Consider the following 11,523-nt stretch of genomic DNA (forward strand, 5'->3'; position numbering starts at 1 on the left):
ATAATCATACATATTTATTTGAATAATTACATTTAAATGATTGGATTATCAGTTAAAATATTTTACATGTTTAAAATTTGTGAAAAAGCTTGTTTTTCTTAAAGCATTTTATAAAGAAAATCTAAGAAAAACATTCCTTGGATATAACGATGAGCAGTCAGTGATAAATTCTTGTTTCTAGTGAGATCATTTCTTTGTACCTTTGCTTTCAGTTGTAGAGAGCAACTAATAGTTATGTACGGCAGAGTCTGTAGCTCTTCACTGCTCTGTGGTGCTAATTAAAACGGACACGTTGTAACACTGGACTGAAAGCCTAATGTTTGTGGATCATGAATAATGATTAACCGAAAGAAAACAGCTTTTTGGTATCCATTAGACTTCATCATCAGTATCTACGCAACCCCTTCCTGATTGCCATATATACATACACTGGGTTTGCCTTTTTCTACATCTGTCTAATGCCTGGGATAGTAAATATCTTTTTGAAGGAAAATCAAGTATTATTTTGTTTTTGAAAATTCTGATTTCCTATCACAGATTGCTAACAAGGTTTGCAGAAGAAGAACAAAATCAGTGAAAACATTTGCTGGTAATTAAGGATTAATTTTTATGTTCCTCGATTTTGGGGGGAGTGGTGACAGCAATAACTGCTATTAATGATGATACAGAGAAAACATCAGTGTTCCCACCACTTCTCTGCAGGACTAAGAAGCCAACAATGTGGTGGGAAAGAAAGAGGGTATTTTTAAATGATAATTTATTTTTATTTTTAATTCTGAATTTATAACCAACCAAGGTGGTTATTGTTGTTGCCGCTTCTGTAGGTTTAATTCTTACTCCAATTTTAGTCCTCCATCAAATATCTGAACACTCACTAAGTTGCACTGAATCAGCCACATTTTAATCACTTTTATCTTGCGCGCTTGTAAAGCTTTGTATTCAAAGTTTTTTATTCCCACTTGTTCTCTGGCCTCTTCATTGGTGTCCTGGTAAATGTAAGTCAAACTGTAAAGTGACTCTAACTTCACTATGACTGATCTTCCTTAATAGCTATTTCCCCGTTAAGTGGACATTTTGGGGTAGGGTAGATGGTAAAACAATATTCCATCTCTCCTCTGAGCCTGTAAAATTCCTATTCTGTGTAAAAGGGAGAATTAAGAGAATGTGTATCTTTTCATATCCGAATGTATATTTCTTAATATTTTGATTACTTATAAATTATTTTGATAAGCATCATGAACATTCCCAATATAAACACAAACTGACATCTGGAAAATATAATTTATTTTTTCTTTAAGATGGAGTACAGTGATTAAGGTAGATGGGGTTCATGGGTAAGGGTGATTTTCCTTCATGGATCAAATTTGTTCAGAAATCAGGTACAATAGAGGAATTTCATTGATTGGTATAGTGACATTTAGGGTGACTTGTTATGAAAGAAAGCCAGTATCACTACTTCAAAATAATCTGTAAAATATCTATGGTTTTCCTTTAATTATTTTTCTTTTATTCATTTCAAAGCTTTATGAATATAGAACATAGTACTTCTTTACAAGTTCTCATTATTTCTTTTAATCACATTGTGCAAACAGGTGCTTGTAGATTTTTTTGTTCCTCGCTTATGCAAGATGTTATCATCCTTTGTTGCTATTTTAATAAATCTGAATTCCTTTTCATCTTTCTTTCAAATACTCATTCCTAAGACCTCAGGTGTTTTAACAAGTTTCTTGCTATATTTGGCTCACCATCAACATATAATAGGTTTATTCTGTGTGATATTTGAACTGAATAAAATAAATTGATTTTGCAGTCCTAAAAGCTTTCTCAATATTAGTAGATAATATAACTGAAATTCTATAGGTGTAAATAAGGAGTATTTGCTAGTATTATGCTAAAAGTACAATCCAGTGACAAAAGAGATGAAAAATGTAATCTAAAGATATTAATAAATATATTTCTTTTTGCTTTTTTTTTGAGGGGGGAGGTAATTAGGTTTATTTATTTAGTGGAGGTACTGAGGATTGAACCCAGGACATTGTGCATGCTAAGCATGCGCTCTACCACAGAGATGTATCCTCCCCTCTAATCAATGTTTTATTATTAAATAGAAATCAGAAAGATACACCTGAGAGTATAATAATATTTTGGAAATGACATTAAAAAAAAAGATTTAAAGGACAGTTGTGTGATGTATAATTCTATAATTTCATATTTATTAAGCCAGAGTTTGGCTTAATTTCCCTATTGGTCTACTGGTTTCCTTCTTTACTTCAATACTGAGTTTATTCTTCTCTCATGTGTAAAACCTGACCTCACAGGTATATCTCTCAAGAATCAGGTGTGCAGTTTCTCCCACTGGATTCTCATAACTTCACCTGCCACATCTAGGCTTGGGGATTTGACTCTGGCGTGAAAAGATATCTTATATGCATAAACTATTTAATCACTTTACGTAGTTTAACTGCTTTCCTTAGGGTGTAAAATATCAGTAGCAAAAACAAAGTCTCTAACTGGTTTTGCACACATTAAAAATAAATAAAATGCTAAGCATTCACTCTTTAAAAACCACTGTCCTTAGTTGTAATACTCCAGTGCATGTCCACTCACTCTTCCTTTTCTCTTAACAGCAATCATGCCATCTATATTTTTTGCTCTCTTTTCAAATTCTGCCTGTCCATTCAGGGGCTCTTTTTCACCCTATGATTTTATTAACAGCATATTATTACATAAACAGGGTGTCTTTATTTTGTTAATTTTGTACAACCATAGATTTTTACACAGATGTTTAAAATAAAAGCAAAGCAACAAAGAACAGTCATTCCTTCTTGGTAACTTCAAATGTTATTTTTTCAATATAAATGTTCCACAGTCATCTTTCAGCCAGAGTACGGGGGGCTGGGGCGGGGGGGCAGTCCAGTGACTTATGGGATAGGAGGCATTTTCATTTGAATCTCAAAAGATAGAGTATTTCAGCTGATATCTTCCTTATATTAATTTTTGTTGTAATTTGTAACAAAAAAGTATATTCTAAGAAGCTAGTATTAATAAATATGGCAAATCAACATCAAATATGGCTAGAGTTTAACTTGTGGAGTCAGGAATCTGAGAATTATACTCTCAAGCCTGTTCCTTTGCTCTGGGTAGCATATAGAAAATAGACATTATAGCAGAGTCAATCCCACGAGGTAATCCGTGATAAAGTAGGTCAGATAGATCTGGAAGATCACTGCAGGCCAAATATAACCACATGTATTGTGCATATTCACTTGGAAAAAAGCACATGGAAGTAGATACCCTCAGTAAAATCCTCTTTGTGAGTTCAAATAAACACATAAAAATGGTTGTCCTTATTACAAAAGGGTAATGGAGTCAACAGGTTTTGGACTTAAGCCAGATAGATACATCAGTTAGGAAATGCCAAGTAATGTGACAGTAACAAACACCTCCCCTCCTCAGCACCCTCAGCTCTAGGGCAAACCTTTAGTTGCCTAAAACAGCAAAGGCTTATTTCTTATTTGCTATACATGTTATTCCCTCCAAATATCTATTCCATGTTGTCATCATTTTCAGCGTGGGACCCGGGATGTTGGAGGAGCCACAGTGCAGAATATATCCACTTGTTCTGATAAACGTTATATAACAGAGGATGTTATAGAAACAAATGCCCAACCTAGAAATGACACACACTACTTTCTCCTCATAACTCGTTGACTAGAATGATCACCTGGTCCCCCCAAAGTATAAGGGGACAGGGAACAATGTCATGCTACCAGATGACATCTAGCAAACAGCAGTGATAAGTAACATAGTAGGCCAAGGTCTTTGTGTCCCTTATGGCCATTTATTTTTAGTAAAAGAGAACTATAATATCTACAATTCTAACAGCTTCTTTCATGGGAAATTTTACTTTTTTTTATGTTTCTATAAAAGATTTCTGTTTACTATTCATGTTTTAAAGATTGAAAAAAGGTATTTAAATATTTTTATAGACCTCCCATTTTCTGCCTTGTGTTAAAGAATAAAAGTAGTCAGCTGACTTCTTCCTTTAGAATATCATCCTGTACCCCTACACAAGTGAACTGTGTCAGTGGCTGGATTTCAGACAGGCAGAGATTTGAAGATTTCCACCCTCAGACAGAGGGCAGGAAAATGCGAGCAGCATCTAGATGCCACTTGACACTGCCTTTGAAAAGGAACAAAAGAAGAATAAAAATCATTTCAGATGTTTTCTGTCTCCTTCTACACTGGTATTTCTATCTTTTTTTTAAAAAATAGGCTAAATTAGAGCTTTGTAAAAAAGAGGTTAGAATTGTTTGATTCTGGGTTCGGTAGGATCGTATAGAAATTAAAATAGAAAGAGAATTACCTTTGCAATGTGAAGGTTTTATGCTTAATCCTGGATCAGACTACTTATATGTCCTTAGGCAATTATTTATTCTTTCAGAGCAGGGGTTATAGCCTTAGGGGACAGATTCAGCTTGCTGCTTCTTTTTGTGTGACCTCAAGCTGTTATTTTTTTAAATAGTTGAAAAAAATTTAATTAAAAATATGTGAAATTTAAATCTCAGTGTCCATAAATACAGTTTTGGAACACGCCATACAGCCATACTCATGCGTCTATATATTGTCTATGGCTGCTTTTATGCTACAATGACAGAGCAGAGTAATTTCAACAGAGACCATGTGATCTGAAATTCTAAACTTTAAACTCTAGGTGATTATTCCACAGAAAATCTGAACAACAGAGGCACTGAGATTGGGGAAAGAAGTCACAAGATAGTATAGAGATAGATACCAGACTGAAAATGCGGGGCAAAATTACGTCCAAAAACTGATTTCAGAGAGATGATGGAAGATATTGCTCTGATGAAATAAGAAAGAAATCTTTATTAAAAGAAGCATATGAGAATAAGAAAGGACATTTGGTATCTGATAACACAAATAAAATGTTCTAAGATTAATACAAACATTGGAAGTTAAAGAAATTTTTACAGAAAATAAAAACATGGACAATAAGAAGTAAGAGATAAGAAAACTGAAAGATAAAAACTGGAGATCCAACATCTGGTCTAATAAGAGTTGAATAAAAAAGACAACAGAGGTAAAGCTGGGTGTGAGATTTTTAAAAGCAATACAGTCAGCCCTCAGTATTTGCAGGTTCTGCCTCCGCCTCTGTGGATTCAGCCAACCGTGGTGGATTCCCAGTTGGTTGACTCTGTGGACGCAGAGCCCGTGAATATGGAGGAACAACTGCATGAAACTTGAGCACCTGCAGATTTTGATGTCTGTGAGATGTCCTGGAACCAACCCCTGAAGATACCGAGGGTCAACTGGATATATTTTTTAAAGCAAATTTCCCACTAATTGAGGGATACGTGTCTCTGGATTGAAAACTACTATACTTTGAAACTTCAGAATATGAAGTACAAAGACAAGACCTAAATGCTCCCAAAGAGGGGAAAAAGTGATGTGTACAGTCATCTGATTGTTCAGTAGCAATACAGGAAACTCTTCTCTGTGCTCATTTGGCTCTGATCATACCAGGCTAGTCCTTGAATCTCTAAGTCCTTGTATCTGCTGTCCCCCATCTGTCCAAGCAGGTGTCATTTTATCGCACTTTGCTTTATTGTGCTTCACAGATACTGCATTTTTTCTTTTCTTCCTTTCTTTTTTTTTCTTACAAATTGAAAGTTTGTGGCAATCCTGTGCCAAGCAAGTCTGTTGGGGCCATTTCCAACAGCATTTACTCATTTCCTGTTTCTGTGTTACATTTTGCTAATTCTCACAATACTTCAAATCCTCTACCAGCAAAAAGATTATGATTCACTGAAGGCTCAATCATGGTTAGCATTTTTTAGCAATAGATTATTTTTTAATTAAGGTATGCACAGAGTTTCATTAGATATAACGCTATTTTACACTTAATAGGCCACAGTATAGTGTACACATAGCTTTCATATGCACTGGGAAACAAAAGATTCTTATGACTTGCTTTATTGTGATGTTTGTTTTATTGGGGTCTGGAAACATATCTGCAGTATCTCCAAGGTATGCCTATAATGCCTCTTATACAGATATTCATGTGGCTTGCTCCTCAGTATTTTCAGAAATTTATCCAATTATTATCAAGAAAGGATAACAGAATCCACAGTCATGTCAATGTATCTCATTAATAATATACACAAAAATAGTAAATTACTTTATACTTTTGTAAAACAATACAAAATTTTAGGCAAGATTGACCATTTAATAATACGAATAATTTGGACACTTCAGATCTTAACCAATCTCTGTCATTCTTTAGTAACAAGTTATATCTTCTGATACTATTGCTTAGAGTTGTGTTTCTATTTAAAAATTATTTTGCCTGCCTAATAGTTCCGTATTTAAGAGATGAATTAATAAAAGTCATGCCTGAGATTTTCTAAATTCTGTTCCTCATATTTTTGTATATTAACATTTTTGTATTTTAACTTTATAAGCATTATGAATTTGCAAATTTAAACCATCTATATCCCACATCCATTCTACTCCTTTCCATTCGCAGAACAGTGGAGGTGATTAAGATTAGGGTGAGGAGCAGAGCTTTCAGTGCCAGGGACTGTATTTAGGATTTTGTATACAGCACTACAGGGGACACAGAAACTAAAGACTGAAACAAAACCATGATAAATTTCAGAAACCTAGTCAATTCTGAGGATATGGGAAGTGGAAAGTCACCATTTTAAGGTAGTAAAATTAGTATGAAAAATTGGTTTATAGAGTCAGCTTTATCACTGAAGAAACAAGAAAATACATAAATGGGGCAAGAATAAGTGTGTGTGTGTGTGTTTGTGTGTGTGTGTGATTGTGGTTATAGTGGTTAAGGGAATAGTGAGGTAGGATGGAGCAGGAAAATCTGGTCAGTTGTGAAAACACCAGCTGGCATTTATACATTTATTTTAAGAGCTGGTATGGATTGTGGTGTGTGTATCATCAGGCTAGCTTAGAAAGGCAGAGGTCAAGTGGACATCACACTACAGATAACACAGCCAATAAAGTGAATCAAATCTATCTGACCACATTAAATTTCAGAAAGTCATCTGATAGCACTGATGTGACTGATGAATCCCTATTCTCCTTTTACAGGTAGGGCAGGTGCTGGTTCTGTGTCTGCTGTGAGAACTGTGGCTTGTACTGTAATCTTAATAGCCTGACTGATGATGAGACTGTCAACATTATAATGCTGTTTTCTAAACCTTGAGCCCGTGTACATCAAACACAGAATAACTGTATTTGTCCTAATACACTGTAGAAACTGCAGCATTCATCTTCTCCTTCTTATTGAAGTAACTCCTACAATCTTTACTTGTCACAGATGTATAACCAGAACCACCAGTATATTCATACTTTCACCCAGGGTTCTGTTTTCATTATTTAAATACTGTCACTCTTCAAAATGTATCTATTATGGTCTCCCCCCCCACAGTTTTTCAGGACCTTTCTCCTTACTTGATAATAATTTATATACACCTAAATATTACTGTGATTAAAGGTTAAAGTGACATCTCTATAGCTATAATTATTCCTATACTTATATAATGCATACACACATACACATACATACAATATAAAAGTTTATATACATATACATCTGTATGTATATAGGTAGATGTAGTTACCAAATAAAATCAGAATGTAAGGTCTCCAGCAATAATATAAACCTTCCAATCACAGTCTCTGTGTCTTCTTAAAATCTACAGTTTAAAAAAAAACAATAAAATCATTGTATAAATACTATTTAAAATACAATAAAGAAATAAATTACTTCTGTTATTCATGTGCTTTTCATATTGTTATAATATGCAAAAACCTTCCCCTCAATATGATTATATTTGGATTCACATATAGATATATATATGTGTATACACACATCACACACACGCACAATTTCAGAGTTCCTGCTTTCAACAGGGATTAAAAGTAGAAAGAACAGACTAGCATCCCACCCTTGCTTAGTTCTTCATTTAGCAGGTGGTGTGGTTAACCCCGTGAGACACACAGGGACCAAACACTGCCAGTCTGCCTAGACCTAGCAGGGGCCTCATGGAAGGGCTGTTAAAATGGAGAAGGCATTGGGCCATTAGGGTTGTCAGTAACATTAATGCTGTTAAGTGGGACATGGTAAAAGAATTTTAATTATTCGTCTTCTGATGCCTTTCTGTCACACACTGGCTCTTGGAAAGTTTCTGTCAGATAGAAGCCCCCGGGGCAGATTTCTGAGGAGATTATAGGGTAGACAAAATATGGCATGTATAAGAGACACGGACCATCCATAAACAGAACTGATACTGCTGCCCCATCAGGGTAATTTTCTCTGTAAGCCAAAATATGCACACTCTACTCAATACAGAACTCCAATCTATTCAAGCCCCCACTTGAAGTAAAACCTATTTCCCATTCCAGGAGGACTGAGAGTTCAAAACAATATGGTACAAGGCCGGTGTTCTTGTCCTAAGGTTTAAGGCTGGACTTTCTCTGATAACCCCATTCATTTAAAGCGCCTTTGAGAGGAATTCCTTGCACATTTAATTGACAGAGTATGCAAAATCAACCAAATAGAACTGTATACAAAAGAGTAAGTTGCCAATCACGGGTGATTTAGATAGCTTAGAAAGGGCTCTCTCATAACTACATATTTTTTTTTTCCTTGTGCAAAATAAACTGGATTTTAAGAACTTCATCTGTCACTAATTGCAAAATACAACGTGCCTGGTTGTTCTGCTGATTTGTTCAGGTAATTTTCTAACTATTTATTTAAACTTTGTATGCATAATGAATTTACAGCTGATCCCAACCATGATTATAAATACAAATGAAGTATTATAAATTATCATGTAAAATGCATAACTAGAGAGTAATATCTTAAACTAGCGCTACATTTAAATAGCAAAAATGGAGTGCTTACAAGTTGGATAATTATTAAGTTGAAGACAATGAATATATCTCCATTAGGGGCTGACTGCTGCTTCTGATTATCTAGTGTTAAGTTGTTCCCCACTTTTAAGGGCCTGTTTATTTCATATGAATGTTATACAGTAGAACAAAGCTATTCTAGATTAGAACATATTGATTATGTGCTTGTATTGAAAGGCGATGCTGTACCAATAGCATTCAAAATTGTGAAGAATTAAAATAAATATGCAGGCTAAATGAGACAGATCTGTAATAGATATATGACAGGAAAAGTTGAAGTTTGGCCTAAATAAAAGACTAAGCCTAGTAGCCATTGAAACCTATTATTTGTCAGATCTACCCGTTTACTCAGGATCTTACATGTACACGTATGCAAACACACAAGTCCAGCACACACATGCGGCTTCTGCCTTTGCCCGAAGCCTCCACCTTGGGCAGGTAGGACCACTTCACCTACACCTGTGGATTTACTCTCATTCCAGAGCCTGGGACCTGTTCTGATCTCAGCAAAGCTTAGTATAAGTAGTTCTAGGTTAATATATTGTCAGTGACACAGGCAACTATAGAGGAACTCTGCAGTGTGTTATGTTCAGATAATTGAAAATACAGTTAGCTTCTGGTAATTAATTTTTAAATGTATGCATGTATGAAGTTAATGAGATTAGTTGGCTTTTTCAGAAAGCACACAGATCCTGACTCAAACCTTTGCTCTAACACATCCATTTTAGAGACCCTACATAAACCACTTATAGATGTTTATAGTCTTAATTTATAAAGTGTGAGTATAACTTCCATATAAATACATCCATAGATAATCATTATCACATGAGGATTTTATGGAATTTAATGAATTAATACACAAAACATGCTTATTCTAATTCATAGTGCATACTGTATGCTCAGTAGATTTTCTTAAGTCGGGATGACTTCCTGATGAGAGGAGGAGAGCAGAAATGGAAGTGCATGACGATGGAGAAGCAGAGAGTAAATGTTTGATTGTGTTTCTCTAGGACTGTGCTGGCAAGAGCTACAATGAGGTCTGGAGACATGAATATCGTGTTGTGGGAGAGTGTGGTGCACTTGGCTTCGTCAATGGACCAGAAAGAGTATACATGATGCTAGGTCATCTTTGATTCCTCCTTCTTCTGCACAGGCCACAACCAAACCATCAGCAAACTGATCTGACTAGGTCTCATCCCGTCTACTCATCCAATAAGCCAGGCACAGTGTCAGAACCGCCTCACTGGCTAAGGCTATTTTCAGTGCAGCAACCAGAGCTATTCTTTAAAATGTATGTCAGTTGTGTTATTTTTCCATGATAAACCCTCCAATGGCATCTCAAAGTAGTGAAAAGCCAGTGTTCTTTACAGTAGCCTGCAAGTCTCTAACCAGTCTGGCGCCTGCGTTTCCAGTCTTGCTCCAGCCCCAGGGCTGCAGGCTGCTGCTCTAGGGTTTCTGTACTTGCTGTTCCTTCTGCCTAAAACTTTCTTTCCCGGATACCCATGTGGCTTCTCTCTCATTTACTACTGGTCTCTGCTCATCATGCAGCTTCTACAAATATCATCCCACCCTGCCACTAGACACTCCCTAACTTCCATCTCTGACTTTTACCTCTCTCTGTAGCATTTATTATCTTCTAACATAAGGCATATTTTCTTGCTTTTCTGTTTATCTTTTCCTCTCCCCTCATGCATGCCTTCACAATCCAAGTTCTCTGAGTCCAAAAACTTTGATTGTTTATATTCCTAATGCCTAAAAGAATCCCTCGCTAATTGCAGGTGATTATTAAATGTTTATACAGTTAATAAAGATTATTCTAATGCTGTGCTCTAAAAGCAATAGTATAATTATTCTTTCAGTTTTTCATACATAATATAGGAAAGGGGTATAATGTATTCCAAGCAAATACTCAGAGGAAAAGAACACTCTTTTCTTACAAAGCAGTACATTAACAAAAATATCCACTTGGTGGAATATAGTGGAGGAATTCCAGGATCAAGGTCTGATGATGTTTGACTAAGTAGAATTTTCTTAAACTAGAAAAGGAATGTCCAAAACTTACCTAGCAAGTCACTTTAGTAGGAAGCTCATAATATATTTTCATGGTGAATTCAGTCTGTCCTTCTACCCCTAGTGAGGCTGTCTAATTATTCCTCAATAGATATTACCTATTCTTTTCAGGTTCATCTTATATTTTTAAAAAGACCAAACACCTAATCCTTAGAATTTAAAAGTTTGCACCTGTGATCATTTCAGCATTCTTAGAATACATGTATTTGAACGTGCAGTTTCTTTAATAATTTACATAATAATGATAATTCCCCCTGTATCTATAATATTTTAGTCTTATCAAAGTTTTTTGATGTTCATTATTATCAATGTTGATGATGTTTGGCTTATGAACTACCTTCTAATCCCCTGGTTAATTTGGTTATTTAGTCACAAATACTGGGTGGATAAAAGGTGAGAGTGCTTGAGAATCGGTTCTGAATTATTTTCATGAATGGCAGAATCTGCCTGTAATCTATTCACTTCACACAGCAAAAGCTTCTGGGAAGCACTGGAAAA

This window comes from Camelus dromedarius, chromosome 1, assembly GCF_036321535.1.
Source record: "Camelus dromedarius isolate mCamDro1 chromosome 1, mCamDro1.pat, whole genome shotgun sequence".
Lineage (NCBI taxonomy): Eukaryota > Metazoa > Chordata > Mammalia > Artiodactyla > Camelidae > Camelus > Camelus dromedarius.